The sequence below is a fragment of the Protopterus annectens genome, chromosome 9.part0, assembly GCF_019279795.1.
Source record: "Protopterus annectens isolate FY-2018-M chromosome 9.part0, PAN1.0, whole genome shotgun sequence".
Classification (NCBI taxonomy): Eukaryota; Metazoa; Chordata; order Ceratodontiformes; family Protopteridae; genus Protopterus; species Protopterus annectens.
This window is the reverse complement of record NC_056743.1, coordinates 1828714230-1828731962: the sequence shown is the minus strand read 5'-3', so window position 1 is coordinate 1828731962 and position 17733 is coordinate 1828714230.

Below are 17733 nucleotides of genomic sequence, written 5' to 3'. Positions count from 1 at the left end.
CTGAATAAAGTGGCGCTGTGACTTCCTTAGACATGGAAGCCATACCCTTAATTATAATTTGGGTGATATGGAATGATTTTCTTACTACATTGGCCACATGTTGGTCAAAGGCCAGATCGCTGTCTAAATATGTCCCCAGATCCTTGGTTTACCAGGGCACTTCTTAGCGGTGTCTTTATCACTGGAGTAATTAGGCTGAGTGGCCATTTTCCCAAAAGGCATTATAATTTATTTGAGTTTTAATCCATGTTATGGTGTCACCAGTCATTTGTCAGTGTAAATTACAAGCCTAAAGCAGATGCCTTATGCTGACCACCTAAAGAAACTCCACCTGTACTCTGTCGCATATCGCCTATTCAGAGGTGATCTCTGCCTAACATACAAGGCCATGTCAAACCCAGAGTTGTTGGACATGCTAGACTTAAAGAAATCCCAATCCCTCCAAGCAACACACTCCAGGGATTTTAACCTCATCATTACGATGAATAGAACATGCTGGAGAGATAGGTTCCTGACCAGAGACTCCCCATACTCTGAAATAGGCTGCCCATACATGTCAGGCAGAGCGCCTCAATGGCCCTCTTCAAGAGGAACCTTGACAATTGGATTGGAGATAGGAAATTCACCCCAGAGATTACATCAGTAGCCCTGCTAGACAGGGGTCCAGGAAAGTAAATATTTATGGGAAGCAATAACTAGGGAATCATTATGGCTAGGCTTGTATCGGCCCTAGGGCCGATAGCCTAGTACCTACCTATGAACCTATGTTTGTGAAATGGGAGAACTCTATTATAGCTGCTAATTTTGCATTCTTCTGCAAACCTGATCACCCAAAGTCTCTTGATGTTAGACTTTACCTCAACAAACTGGTGACAAATAGGGCTTGTCCCAGCATGGACCCACTAAGGTACCCCATGACGACTGGTCTCTTAATGGAGGTGGTCTCACCAGTCTTGGCTTGCTGGATCCCATCTTTGAGCTAGCTGGCAAGCCAGTGAGCTATGTATGTGTTTATATCGAGTTCAGTGAGTTTATCAACTATACCTGAGTGGGGTTTTGTATCAAATGCCTTAGCTAGGTCTAGTTTGGTCTTTTTGGTATTTATTTGTCTGTTTGATTATTTATTTTTGTTAACTGTCATGTACAAATGCTACATTTGACATACAGTTTAAAGATAGACAAACAAAAATATATTTACATGCATTCTTTATATTTACTGTTCTATTACAAAGAAAGCATAAATAATAATAGCAAGAAAAGGCGTTTGGTCATTAGGTAAAATGAGCAGTTTAGAAATAACATATGCAATTAAAGATATTTATACACCAGATAACAATATACATAGATGGAAATAATTAAGAGGGAGTTGTTACTGATGTTTGTTGGAGTTATTTATCTAAAACATTTATTTATGGCTAGGGACACTGAAGTACCAGGGTTTTCAGTGTTACAACACCCAAATCCAGAAGATAGTGATCCAGACTTGTTGAGGCTGTAGAGTCTGTCTAATGGCTCTGGGCTTGGACAGTTTTAATTTGTGGGTTATTTTAATCCTCATGGACCTAAAAGTAAGCAAAAATGTGGAGCAGATACATTTATATAACAATGAGTGGCATGAGCAAAAGGCTTTGGTTAAAATTTCAGGCTTTGTTTAATCATATGCACAGAGATTTCTTGACATCATGTTAACACGCACTCGGTTGTTGGGGATTGTATGTAAAACTTGATTGGTTTTAATGATATTTTATTTATTTACAAGGGCAGAGCACTGAGACTCTGAGTCTGGGAGCCCTTTCTGATTAAAAGACTTGCTCAAAGTTACACAGGTATGCAAATGGGGCTTGGGAAATCAAGCCTCAGACTTCTGGAAGAAGCTTGGTAACAGCTCAAAGCCTTAAGCCTCTGCACTAATTCACAGATGTGGTAAGATATTTTGCATGACAGACATAAATTCCCAGGTTCTGCAATGAGTTGGTTGAAAGGGAAGAAGGCAGTTAGCACAGAAAGTGATTGACGGGCCCATGCGGTTTTATCACAGAAAGTTATTGACAGGACCACAAACTATGTCAGTTACAGAATGACTAAAGAAGCAGTGATAGCTGGATTCATCAAATTGTAGCACCTTGAACAGGAACATATGGATTTTGCCTGTTTCAGGCCAAGATGGGTCTACTTGTCAGACATGAACCTGCATATTAGGTTGACTTGCTGGAATCTGTTGAGTCAGAAAGGGGAAACTGTTTTTTACATTTCTGTTAGCTAGCTGTGGATAAAAAGATGAATAGAGAAAAGGTAGTTGTTTTTAGACTGAATTAAAGATTAGTATAGCTCTGTCTCTATATATGTATGTAGTGTGTTTTTATGTGTGTCCATGCATACAGATAGATATTCAGACAGACAGACAAACCAAAAGGCTCCATACCCAAAGAATATAGGTCCAAACCACAAAGAAGTACAACCAAAAAACATAAATAAAAAACAGCAGGCTGCAGACATAAAAAACAAGAAATTTGAATGTACTTAGTGCCTTGGCAAAAAAACTTCAAGGAGTAAAAAAATGGTAGAAGCAGTATATATACACCAAACCTAAAAAACATGATCAATTAATTAATTAATTAATTAAATATGAGACTATGGTAGTGGTGCTGCGGTAGCATTGTCACCTCACAGCAAGACGTTGTCCCGTTCGATTCTCAGCTTGAGCGTCTTCTGTGTGGAGGCATGCATGAATGGGAGTGCCTTCATTGAAGGTTGTGCATCAGGGCTGGTAACTCGGCATCTAAAAATCCACTACCAAACATTAGCGGACCGGAGTTCCGCTGTGGCGACCCCTAACGGGATAAGCTGAAAGACACAACCACAACAACAATCAAGAACCTTCAAATCAAATATTTCCAATTACATTCCACATTTAAATGCAGAGGAGTCAAAGTACCATACTTTAAAATATAAACAGCCTCCTTATACAATAATCTGTCTTTAAAATAAAAAATTTTCCCCAAGCCTAACTACTACTTACTCCAAAATAGTACCTTATAATAATAAAAAATCACCATGATGGTATTGTTTAAAGTGCAAGGCTAATTGTTGTTTCCTGAAGTCCCTAATGTGTTCCTGAAACCTCAGTTTAAAAGCTATTTTGCTTTCTCCTATATAAAATAAATTACACGTACAGATAAGGGTATACATAATGCCCTCAATAGTCCATGTAAACCTATTCACAGGATTAAACCTAATATTACTAATGTTTGAAAAACTGCATACAATAAACTGATAGAGCATTTCCCAAGTGGGAAAGCACCCACTATGGAATAGTTAGAATGTATATGAACTTAAACAGCAGAAGAGGCAAAACTACTGTGAAACAACATATCCACCCAAACTTCGGTCATGTCTATAAGAAATTAAAGGAACATTATTAAATATTATAGAACGTTCATGATTTCTAACCAAAAACTGCCAGTAGTATCTGAGTAGATCAATTAACTTGTCACTAAAAACACTGTAAGTTGTAACAAAATATATATTCTTTTTATTCTTATTATTGTCAACTATATTACCTTTATTCAAAATAATTGTTTTTTTTTACTAGAATTCATATGATTTATGATTCTGCTCCCTAACAACTTTCCGAAAAGATTCCAAAAGTAAATCACTTTACTATTCTCTATTTATAAACATACAGTATTAACAGTCTACTTAACTTTGTTAAGACAATCTGATTTATTATTACATAATCTATGTAAGTGTAACAATTCCCTGTAGGGTAAAGAGGAAATTAAGTGTGGGGGATGACAACTATCCCCATTTAGGTATTGCTCATCATCTGTAAACTTTCTATATATACTTGTTTTTATTTCTCCACTACTTAAACCTTTCAACTTCAAATTTGAAAAGGAGACTTCTTCTCCCAAGTGTAAACCATCAAAAGTGAAATTGTGTCTATTATTTTGTAAATCTCTAACAAAATTTCAAACTTCATTGTAACCACCATTACAAATAAATATTAAGTCATCAATGTGCCTAAAATAATAAATAAAATATTAACTCACAAAATTGTGCTTATATGAATACTCAATTTCAAAAAAGGGGCATAGATACATTAGCATACATGCAGGCAAAATGAGCACCCATGGCTGTACCCTGTATTTGGTGGTAGATTTCATTATTAAATGGAAAGAAATTATTAACAAGACAGAAGTGTAATAACTCAATCATATAATTAGAGAGGGGACTGTCATCTAAAAAATAATGTAATGTCTGTATACCATGCACATGTTAATAGTAGTACCAAACCACAAAGACTCTGGCAAAATAGAGCACTCTATGTGAAAAAAATGTTATCCTTTAAGGTAATTTGAGTTGTGTTCCAGAACACTGGCTATGAAACACAGTGACACATGTTTATTGACACATTCAGGGCAATAATTCAGACTGCATTACCTATAGGCGTTTTTTTTTTTTTTTTTTGTAGTTCATCAGTACAGCAAAGGTAAACAAACAGACAAATTCTGCCTGAAACACTCAGGTTTGAAAAGTCTGCTGTACATTTTAAATTGGAATGGTTCCCAAAATAAGAACCAAGTCAAAATAATAATAATAATAATAATAATAATAATAATAATAATAATAATAGCACACAGTAAATACATACAAAAGAACCTTGCAGAACAGAGTACCCAGATATTGTACCAGGTTTATACTGAGTATCATTATGTAGTGAAAAGCCAGTGTACTGGAATGTTTGCAGGTCCTTATGGAGTAAGTTGCTATCTGCCAAGATGCCCTCATCAAAGAAGAATAGCAGTTACCATAGGAACAATAAGCAAAGTTTGAGGTAGTAAACAAACACGTATATGTTTTGCTTGTTAAATTAAATATATAAGTAAATATTCTTTTGCTTTTACTTATTGAAAGACAGATATTTTATCTAGCAGTACTAGCTATATTTACGGTAGAATAATTTTACCAGAACTGTAGGAAAGTTGTTTGGACTATTGGATAATGCCCTATTATTTTGGCGTCCTTCAGATCAGAGTGGAGAGGGAAGTGAAAAAAAAAAAGGTATTTCAGAATTGGCAAACAGCTATTATGCATACGGACATCTAGAATGGTTACCTGTTTTGGTTCCTTACACAGGCTGACAGATGAGCAGATGCAACATTTTTGCTGCGTAAATGATTACCTCTAGTGATTGTCTGCATTTAGGGCATTCTTTGTCTCAGTAAAGAGCCATTATGTATAAAATACTTAATATCTCTTTACGACACTTTAAAAAAAAACATTTTGCTGAATTGTAGCAAAGAACTGCAATAGCTTCTTGCTGCAGGTTCTTACAAAGACTTCCATTTAAGCAGCCACAAGATGATGGCTGCATTAAACACATACACATAGCACTCTGCTTTTTTCTTCAAGCAATGATCAGCACCTTTTCTGATCACAGACCCTAACAACTTCCCCATGAGGCAAGAGTACATCCTTGCTATGGCTTTCCACTTGACTATGGAATATGCCACCGAAAGGGAAAATAATTTGGCATTCAATAAGTAACAACTGCTTAATACATTACACTGTCATACTGGATATTACATTTACAGATTCACTCTTTTTGAGGCCAATGTTTTAAAGCTAATACTTTTGAAAGATGAAATGTATAAATGGTCAATTAGCCTATAGCAAAGTCCGCAATCATCACCACACAGTAATTTGTACAGAACCACACACTCACAGATGACTTAACATGCATACATAGAAACACAAACTCGCACACACCCACACACTGTTAATCCTCCCATATGAGTCAGACTCATGTACACTAGCATTTTAACTATGAAGTACCATTACTATAGAAGAAAGGACGTGGCTATTCAGAGTTGTATGCACACTAAAATTAAAATAAAAGTCTGTCACTCTTTCCACATTCTCAGCGTTTATACACACTTCATACATTGACCATGCAGAGCACCATTTGAAACATACATGCACAGTCATAAGATGGGACAAAGAGGGCAGCCATCATGGGTGTAAGATGTCCGATAGCCAATCCTTGGTAGTGCCCTATAGTTTCTGAATACTAATTCTTCTTCAGTGCTCTGTACATAAACAACATCATTTATACACATCACACTCCCGCATAGTTATACACTCAGTCTAGTAATAAACAAATTTATAAATCTGAAATTCCAAATGCCATTGATTTTTCTAGGAAAATTCTAGAACTTTACCAACTTGTTTATTTCCAACACCATGGAAGAAAGTCAGGTGAAGCAAATGATCATCAGAGTACACAGAAAAGTTTAGAATCTAAGAGGCACGTCAGTAAATTGTGTACTGGAATGCAACAGGCTTTGTTTTCTACTAGATGATATAGACAAAGATATTTACTTATTTTTCTTGAGCAGGATCACTTCTTTCATTAACATGTTGAAATGCAAATCCAAATGTATTGGAGCAACTCCAGCTATCTGACTTGATTTCTCATCTTCTTATTCTAGAGACCTATTGACACATAACTACAAATGTTCTTTTCCTGATGTTTGAATATGGATTGCTCTTCATTGCCCTGGGTTCGTCACACAATACCACTCACCTACAAAAAGTTGAACAATAAATCCTTAGACTTATTCACATCTCCAGTAGATTTGACCACCATTGCCTTACTCTTAGCAAAGGAAATTGCTACCACTAAGTGCCAGGGCTATTTTTTTCTGTAATACACTCACTCACAAATTTCTTAACCAAAGCATCACCTTTCCACTGCTCAACAAATTATGTATGAAAACCTCCAACTATGCAATCTTTAAGCTCTATTTCTCTTGCTACCTGTGAAAGATTCTTCTCTAAACGTGTTCCATTTTACTGGAACTCCCCACCTGAAAGCTTCAAACTGGCAGATAGTCTCATGACATTCAAGAAATCACTCCTTTCTCACTTGTTCAAAGAAAACATACCAAAGACATGCGTGTGGAGCATTTCTCCCTCTGCTGAAAATAGGCTCTGTCCTAGTTGGACTTTCCTGGTCAACAAATGTTAAATACATGCATACATACACACATACACGCATACATACATACATACATACATACATACATAAAAAAATAAATATTTACCTCTTTCACAGATATTGGTTAATCTACTTTAATAACTCCCTTTTTGCCAACCAGCTCTACTGCGCTATATAACTATAAAATCAGTGTGATTAACTATTTCTCTCATCTTTATCTGCAAAGCTTAGTATATTTATTCCCACTTTTTACCAATCCATTATTTCTACATGAATGAATGAGGTGTAAGGCAGATCTGAAAAAGTATATAATAGAAATACAATTCATTAGTACGCTTTTGTTTATTTGACATATTTCTGTGTTTCTCTCTGTGCTTATTGCATACTTTAAACATACTCCCCCGGATTCTCAAAAGCTTGCATGGAGTGCAAGATGAGTGCAGGAGCCCACGCAGGCAGTATGTCTGCCGTGCGATCCAGGAACAGCCGACAGGGGCGTGCACGAGAACTCCAGCATTAATCCTGCATGAACCAAGCCCTGGTATGCAAATCACTTAATTTGCAGGAGAAATCCATGCAAATGAGGTGATTTTGCAATCCAGGAAGCTGACAATAGTCCGTGCAAGACTAGTGCAATCTGCAGAAATGTACTCAGTTTGCAAATGAGGTGATTTTGCAATCCAAAAAGCTGGCAATAATCCGTGCAAGGCTAGTGCAATCTGTAGAAATGTACTCGGTTAGTAACAGAGTAAATTTCTGCAAAATCAAAAATGGAGCTATGACAGCTCCAAATAAAGGCTGCATATCACTGAGCAAGCATGCCAGTGGCCAAGTATAAGGCCATTGGCATTGCAAACAATAAAAAAAAATGAAAAATGCAACTTTTATTTTTATTTTCGGCGATCTCAGCTGTTTAAGCATAGGGCAGCGGCACACAAATGGGATCAGGGGGGGGGATAAGAAAATAAACTTAAAATGGGCATTCTAACTAAAATCAGTATTCTGCCATGCAAGTGAATGGCAGGCAGAAGACAACCTGCCCAGTGAGTAGTGATTGCTAAGGGGGGAGGCTCAGTGTAACTATGCATTAGCAGGCAATCCTATGCAAATGAGGGGAAGGTGAATCCCATTTTTCCCCAACATGTGAGACAGGTCCCATCAGTGTAAGAGTATGAATAGCTGGGTGCAAGACTAGGATATAGGTGATATCATGGGGGGGGGGTGTCAGGCATACTGTAAGCGGATTGGAGTCCTGTAGCTCGGGATTGCTCCTAGCATAGCTTAGCTAAGCTAGGGGTGTGTCTACATCTGCCTAGCACACTTTACAAAGTGTAAGCGGGTGTGCGCACCGCGCACAGGATTTTACAGGAAGAAAAAAGAAGTTAAACCCGGAAATAGCAGCTCTGTGCATATTTGAACACACCGTTTGTGCGGCTTGTAGACAGGCTTAAACAGGAAACCAGTGGGAGGGGAAAACAGCAGTAGGAAGGTAACCAAGGAGAACTAGCTTAGCTGGCAGGTGAAATGTATCAGAATCAGCCAATCACACAGGCAGCAGACCAGCCCAGCCCAGAACACTACAATAAACTAAGTAAACACCTTCCCCTCTGTTTTTTCTACACTCTACACCACCAGTGTATACAAGCGGGGAAATTTTAACAAACAAACCTACAAAATGAGAAGGGCTGCAGCAGGCAACATAGAGCAACATGTGCAAGAGGCTGAGGGTGGTGAGGATGTAAATGCTGCTGAACAACCCCCAGTGAGGAGACAGAGAAGAGTGTACAGACCCAGGGTAACCTACCAGGGGCTACATGAGCTGGAGATAGTGGAGCGCTATAGGGTGGACAGAGACCTCCTAGAGCAAGTTGTTGAGCTGTGCCGGCCACACCTGACACACCAAACTGGCTGAGGGGAACCCATTCTAGTGGATACCAAGGTATGTGTAGGCCTAGGTATACTAGCCACGGGTACCTCCCAAAGCACAACTGAGGATATCATGGGGATCTCACAGGCATCGGCATCAAGAGTATTCCACCAGTTCCTGGATGCCATGGCAGCACATGCCAGTGAGCATGTATATTTCCTCAACACACGTGAGGTGTTGACCAGCACTATGCGTCTCTGCCAGCAAATAGCAGAATACCCTGGGGTAGTGGGTGCTATAGACTGCATGCAGATATGCATCAAAGCACCATTCGGTGAGCAGGGTAGGGCCTACATCAACCGCAGAGGCATCCCCTCCATCAACTGCCAGGTTGTATGTGATGCCCAGGGCATTATACTGAATGTGTGTGCTGGTTGCCCTGGAAGCTATGACAATTCACACATATGGTATCTGACGCAGCTGTACCACAGATATGCCAATGTGGACATCCCCTACGGTCACCTAGTGGGGGATGCTGGGTACCCACTGGAGCCATGGCTGATGACACTTATCAGAAATGCACACACACCTGAACAACAACACCATAATGAGGCACGCGCACAGGCCAGACATATAATAGAACATGTGTTTGGGATGCTCAGGTCACAGTTCGGGTATTCACCAGTACATGTACCCAAATTGTTATGGTATGTGCTGTGCTACACATTATGATCCCGCGGAAACAGCTGCAGCAGGAACAGCATGGGGCAGGGCCACACAGCCCCCCACGAATGCCAAGGCCTGTACAGGCACAGAGTGACTCGAAGGAGGAACAACCGGAGCCTGCCCCAGTAGGCAGAAGGAGGCGTGCCCAGTATGACCTGGCCTTGGCAAAGAGGCAAAACATAGCATATGCACTGATACAGTAGGGACCCAGGGAATGACACCTCTCTCTAACTCACACAGACAGTAAAAGGGATGCCAAACATGACACTACCTGTGCTCAACCATGTATAGCGAGTGTACTATGCCCATCCAACATAGGCAGCCCTCCAGCACCATCCTCAAGTCTGGCACACCATCAAGGTAAGTCAATCAATCTACCAATTGCCAAATGGAGTAGAATGTGTTGTTACCTGTAGCTATGGTATGGATGTGAGCATGCAACAGAACTGGGTGGGCGAATGTTATGGCAGCAGACAGTAGACACCCACAGTGGCACCATGACATCTGTAACACATACTGGAGTCTCCATAGTAGTTAGTACTACACAAGGCAACAAAACCGACTGCAGGAAATGGGCTGAGTGACATATGTGTCCATAAGACCCACACATGCCAGTCAGGAAGGTGCACATACCCAACAACAGAGTTTCAGCCAGCAGGACAGATGTAGACAAACACAAACAAATGCTGTACTATGGCCTCTGAATGAGCCCTATGGGTAACCCCTCCCCCAGGCCTACACAGACAGACTACAGCAGGCCAGGCAGCTGGATGTAAGCTGTGAACGCTAGGAAGTCAGAAACTAATATGTTGGTAATTAAAGTTAAGATCTGTAGTACACTGGTATGCCTCTAGCCAGCATGATAGGTAAGACTACAGACTGAAATGGAGTACCTGACACACCAGTACAGTCCTAACAAATGTGTACAAGTGTCAGGTGTGCCCCCCTCCATCCTACGTACGCTTATAGTAACAGTCAGGTGTACCCCCCCACTCCTGTGTAGAAATGTAGAAAGAGTCAAGTGCCCCCCCCCGCTATGCAAAAATGTAGCAACAGTCAATGCCAAATGACCAATGGATACCCTGCAGACACAGCATGCTACCTGCCAGTGTGCAACACATAGGTCAGCACGCAGTACAAACTACCTGGACGTGATCCACGCATGCAATACAGGTGGACATACTGGGCATGCTCACACACTTAGAGGAATGAAGGCAATGTCAGGCAACAACATACTGAAAGGTCATACTGGGCATGCTCACACACTTAAACACATGAAGGCCATGTCTGCAACCACCAATGGACGAGACATATCTGGCAGTCACAGTTCTTAGTGCAGACACATGTCAGTATGTACCACTCCTTCCTCTCACACACAGTGGATAGGAATACAGACACATGTGTAAGGACAACACACTATAATAAACCAAAGGTAGACAGACATAGATGTGTGGAAGAGGGTGACTGTGGCAAGGAGCCATCAGGGACTGTCCCACCCAGCACACAACCAAAGGGCCCCAAACACATGAGGTGCAGATGTCACTCACTGCAGATACTAGCCACCAGTATGTGTCAGCATGACAGACTATGTGGTGCACGTGCCAGCTGTGCAACATGACTGTACAAGGAAGCAGTCATCTAGTAGCTGTATACACGTACCTGTGACATATGACCCCATGTGTGCCCGTATGTGGCATGTCAACCCCTGCATGAATGAATTATGGCCCATGCACACACCACCCTCCCCATAGCAGTATTATGGCAAGCCTGCTGAGGTCATCCAATGTGTAATACACCTGTGGCAGAGCTGCAGTTCCATAATCTGCATGGCACGTCCCATAACTGTGTACTGCTGTAGTGATAAACTAGTTAGGTAGTAGTTCAAACCCCAGACTTGGCAATTGTGTAAGTGTGTGTTTGTGTGTCTGTCCATCTCTGACTGTGGAGAGAGGAATGATTTTTATGATACTCACACTCTGTAGAATTCATATACTCCACTTTGACAAGGCTGCTGATGTCACTCAGAAATACACCTCTGGGAAAGTCATGGCATAATAATCTCCGTAGCGTGTCCTGTAACTGCATACTGCTGTAGTGTGATAAAGTAGTTAGGTAGGTGTTCTAACCCCAAACCTGGCGACTGTGTATGTGTTTGAATCTGTGTGTGTATGTGTCTGACTGAGTACAGAGCAATGCTTTTTAGGCTACTCACACTCCGTACAATTCATATACTCAACTTTGGCAAGGCTGCTGATGTCACTTACCTAGAAATACACCTCTGGGAAAATCATAGCCCAGTAATCCCCATAGCACATCCTGTAACTATAGACTGCTGTAATAGAGTAAAGTAATTAGGTAGGCGTTCTATCCCAAGACCTGGCAACTGCGTTTGTGTGTGAAACTGTGTGTGTGTGTTTGACTGAGTAGAGAGCAATGCTTTTTAAGGCCACTCACACGCTGTACAATTCAAATACTCAACTTTGGCAAGGCTGCTGATGTCACTCACCTAGAAATACACCTCTGGGAAGGTTATAGCCCAGTAATCTCCATAGTACGTCCTGTAACTGCATACTGCTGTAGTGTGATAAAGTAGTTAGTTAGGTATTCTAACCCCAGACTTGGCAACTATGTGTGTGTGAATCTGTGTGTCCATGTGTCTCTGTCTTAGATTGAGAAGAGAACAATGCTTTTTAGGGTACTCACACTCCATAGAATTCATATACTCAACTTTGGCAAGGCTGCTGATGTCACCCACCTAGAAATACACCTCTAGGAAGGTTACAGCTCAGTAATCTCTGTAGTGCGTCCTGTAGCTGCATAGTGCTGTAGTGTGATTTAGAACTGTGGTATGGTTCCATCTCCACCATGGCAGTTCTGGATGTTTTGTGTGTGTTCCAATTTCTGTGTATGGAGGAATGCATTATAGGCTACTCACTCGCAGTACATTCCAAATGCCCTACTTTAGCAATCCTTCTGATGTCATTCATTGTGGAATACAACTCTGTGGAAAAAGCTCTGTTGTAATCCCTGTGGTGTGACCTATAACTGCTCCATGCTGTAGTGTAATATAGGCCTTGGTCAGGGGTTCAATACCCACATGTGGATGTTGTGTGTGTGTGTCTCACTGTCTGTGTAGGGAGCAATGCATTTTAGGCTAGTCACCTGCAGTACAGTTGAAATGCCCTTATTTGGTAATCCTGCTGATGTCATTCATTGTGAAATACACCTTTGGGAAAAAGATTTCTCTAGTAATCCTGGTGGTGTGTCCTATAACAGCACCATACTGTAGTGTGATATAGACCTCTGTCAGGGATTCTATACCCACACATGTCAGTTATGATTTGTGTGTGTCTCACTGTCTGTGTAGGGAACAATGCATTTTAGGCTAGTCACTTGTAGAACAGTTGAATGGCCTTCTTTGGTAATCCTGCTGATGTCATTCAATGTGAAATACACCTTTGGGGAAGAAGTACTTCAGTAATGTCCATGGCACGTACTATAACCTCATAGTGCCGTAGTGTAATAAACTAGGTAAGCAGTTGAGTTCAACTCCCAGACATAACAGGTGTGTGTTTGTCTGTGTAAAGGTGGTTGTGAGTGTGGGCAATGTGGAGGGGGTTTTGCTTATTTCTTTTATGTTGGCCCTACCATATATCACAATGTCAACCATACATTGATAACAGATGTAAATTAGCTGAGAGGCTGGGTTGCAAAGCCATACCCATACATGTGACAACAAGGCCAGCCATGTGTTTGGCTGTGGGGGGATGCCTATTCATACAAGACATATAGTGTGTGGGGCCTCCCAACCCCATTAACAGTGCATGTGGACATATGTGTATTTGTTACTCTGCCATTGCTATCTACAGATGTATGGCCATATATACCTATAGAGATTTATATATCTGCTAAGATATATATATAACTATGTCCGTATACACCTTCATAGATAGATATCTGCATACACATATGTAACATGCTGTGTATATGTAGACATATAGGTGTAGACACGTATATGTGTCAATTTAAGCATATGCATGTATATATGTGCATATATATTGATATATATGTATATAGTGTAGAAATTAATATATATATATATATATATATATATATATTTTTATTTTATTTATTTATTTTTATTTATTTAACATTTGTTTATCGGGAATGTCCGACTAGGTTCCACAGAGCCTGTTTTCAGCGGAGGCCCGGGGAGAAATGCTCCAGATGCATGTCTTTGGAATATATAAACTACACATCTAGATATGTTGCATCTGTTTAGATATTAATATAGGTATATACACATACATCTAGATGTTGGTATACACTCCCTGTACTGTTGCATGACTGGACTGGATGATATGTTTCTGATAACATCTAATCTCTTTGTATCTGTCATGGCTTGTTGGTAAATCACTTTGTCTATGTTGTGCAGTGTCCTTGGTTTGAGCCTTGCAAGAGCTGTTTATTTTTTTGCTGGGCAGAACATGGCCTGTTGGATACACAGTGATTAAGGCACTTTAAAGCAGTTGTAAGCAGGTTTGCGTGGAGCTAAACAATGCCTACACAGGTTACACAATTCAGCAGCTGAGTATAAGAAACTGTAACCAGACCTTAGCAGTGCATACCTCTGCACAAACCCACGCAAACTCACGCAAACCCATGTGCAACTGCTTTAAAGTGTCTTAATCACTCTGTATCCATCGGCCCTTGTTCTGCCTAGCAACAAAATAAACAACCTCTGCTAGGCTTGAACCCAGAACCATGCATACCATAGCCAAAGTGATTTCCCTCTAAGCCATCTCATATATACATAACCCTGCTGTATTCACAAACATATCATCCAGCCCAGTCATTCAAAAGTACAGAGAATGTATTCCAACATGTAGATGTATGTGTGTGTAAAAATATATCAATGTCTAAACAGATACAACATAATATATGTAGCTATATATATATATATATATATATATATATATATATATATATATAAACGTATGTAAGCAGATATTTATATCTATATAGGTATATATGGACATACATCTGTAGATAAAGTGGGAACATAGCAGAAACATATATGTCCACTTGCATCATTAATGGGGGTTGACAGGCACAAACAACATACTTCATGCTCAAATAGGTATCCCCTCCCCCCAGCCAAACACATCTGCCCTGCAATAACCAGGACATTACATGGCAAGGGCACAAGATGTTAGCAGTACTCCATCCCACCTGTATGATGTCAGGCTGGTATCAGTAACATATCATGCAGTACGGTCAGGCTCATAATGGCCCCCATTTTGCAGTCATCTGTTACCTTTGTTAGCCAGAGTCCCGTACTGTTGGCCTGAACTTCAGGGATGTAGATGCCAAACAACTTTGGTCCCAAAACTGAACCCTGAGGTACTCCACTTGTCACTTGTCTGGGGATGGATTTGGAGTCAGCTACACCTACAGTTTGGGTTCTGTCAGTAAGCCATGTGGCAAACCATCGAATGAGATAGGGATGTTTGGCCATATTAGTATGTTAATCTATGTTTCCAATCTGGGGGATGGTGTTGAAGGGCTTGGCGAGCTCCACATAGGCTTTGTGGGCTGCCTTACCCTCTTCAACAGCTATGCAGACTGAGTCAAAGCAGTCAGTTAGTTTCAGGAGACAAGACTGGCCCTCCATGAGCCCATTCTGTGTGGGGTCCAGTGTTTGAGGGTTGCCAGTGTCTGCATTCAAAACATCCCTGATACTGCATTCCATGGCCATGCAGATCAGGCTCATCACACTGATGTGACAGTAGTTCCAGGGATCACAGGTGGATCCCTCCTTGTGGAGTGGGATAACTGCAGCTGTGTGCCACTCAGTGGGCACCAGGCCTGATGCGTGGCTATGATTACATATGACAGGCGATTTGCCGTTCTAGTTTGTAGTCCATGTGGTACACAGCCCAGGATGTCATCTGGTCCCATGGATGCTATATTCTTAGCTGTGGGTAGTAGGTTTTCTGCCTGTGTGGCCATGATTATTGGGCAATGGAACCCCTTTTGTATTGACATGGGCCCTCTTGGGGGTGAGAGGGGTGAATGTGGTACTAAATCAATCTGCCAGGATATTGGCACATTCCATGGCAGCAGTCTATGTAATGCCATTCTGTTGAAGCTCAGAGCACTTCTGAGCATTGCCAGTTAGAATTTGGACATAACTATAGAATGCTGCGTGGTTGTCTCTGGAATCTGTGGCAATTTTGGTTACATAACCAGCTTTGGAGGATTCCATGAGGGGTCTCAACATCTTACTGGGGCTGGTAAGGGAGTTTTTTGCTTCATTGGATTATCTTTCTTTCTTCAACAGTGTCTACCATCTGTTGTATACTCTGTTAATGGCAGGAGACCACCAGACTGGCTTGATTATTTGGAAGGTGAGTGTCGTGGTTCTATGTGGGATGTCAGGAATCATGCACAAGTGGCTGTGCTCATACAGTGCCTTAGTGCAGGATTCATCAGTTGAACTGTCAGCTCCTGTCTCCATGGGTGTCAGAAACATTCTCACTTCTGCCTTGAGTAACATGCCATTGGCCTTGGAGAGGTATTTTATGGACAACTGTATATACATTCCCTTCACATGTTCAGTTTTATTAGCCTGTGGTGGGATTACTTTGGTGGAACCGCAGTTCCATGTACTGTTGTGATGGCTTAGTGGTTAGTTACTGTGACTATAGTGTATAGGGTCCTGGGTTCATGACCTGCAAAGGCAGGTTATTTCTGTTCTCACCAGAACAGCGGTTAATGTATACAGACTAACTAGGGCACTTTAGGTTAGTCACACTCAACACAATTCAAATGCCCTACTTTGGCAATCCTGCTGATGTCAATCACTGTGAAGTACACCTTTAGGGAAAGAGTACTCTAGCAGTCTCTGTGGTGTGTGCTATAACAGTGTAATGCTGTAGTGTGATATAGAACTCTGGTAGGGGTTCTACTCTCACACATGGGTGTTGTGGATGCTTTTGTGTCTGTTCCTATGCCTGTGTAGAGAGCAATGAATGTTTGGCTAGTCACACTCACTACAATTAATTCACTCTACTTTGGCAGTCCTGCTAATGTCACTCACTGTGAAATAAACCTTTGGGGAAAGAGCACTCGAGTAATCTTCATGGCGCGTTCTATAATGGCATAGTGCTGTAGTGTAATAACTAGCTAGGTAGGGGTTCTAATCTCATTTGTGACAGGTGTGTGTGTCTTAATGTGTTAATGTTTGTCATTCATGTCCTGTGTGGAGGTGATTGTGAGTGTGCAACAACTGGACCCAATGTTGAATGTGTTTTCAAAATCTCTTATATGGTGCCCCTAGCATAAATCACAATATCCACCATGCAGGGATAACAGATGCGATATCAGTACATAATCAGTCACGGGTTCGATACCCTGGACTGGTAGGTGTGTGACACAAACATGCTTACCTTTTAATCTCCCAACCTACCCTGACTTATCTTTGCCTCTGTCTGCCTCACTCACTCCCTCTCTGGTGGATGTGGAGACTTACACTTGCTTTGCTTAGGCAGTAGCATGTGTATTGTCAGTGATGCTCATGATCAGCTGATGGCCTCTGCATAGATTATAGCCCTCCTCTAGCTGATTGCATGTGGAACAGCTGTGGTAATATTCCCATAGCCAATTGCATGGAAACACACTCCAATATCTTGTTAGTGTTGGGCCTTTTCATTCACTGGGAGCAGGAACTAGATCTGTGTTTTGGCAAACAGCATCACAGATGGATTGGGGACTTACCTCTAACAACATACACTGTGGAAACAGGCCAACACACAGGAGGGGGATGTGCCTGTCCTGACTACAGACTGTAAGTGCTGCTATACTGCAGTTGGGGTACGATTGGTTTAACAGGGTGTGTGTGGATATGGCTGTCCTACGTGTTTTAATACTTGTCATGTCATTGTTATGTTTATGAGGAATCTCCATCTGTAGGGTCATCTGCAGACAGGGCAGTGTGTGGTGCCTTGTGTTTCTTGTGTTACCACAGAGCACCTATCTCTCAACTGCAGAAGGTAGTGTGAGGATTGCAGTCAGTAGATGGTGACAGCCGGGAGAGTTACTGGCATCATATCTCTCATAGGACATATGTTGCATC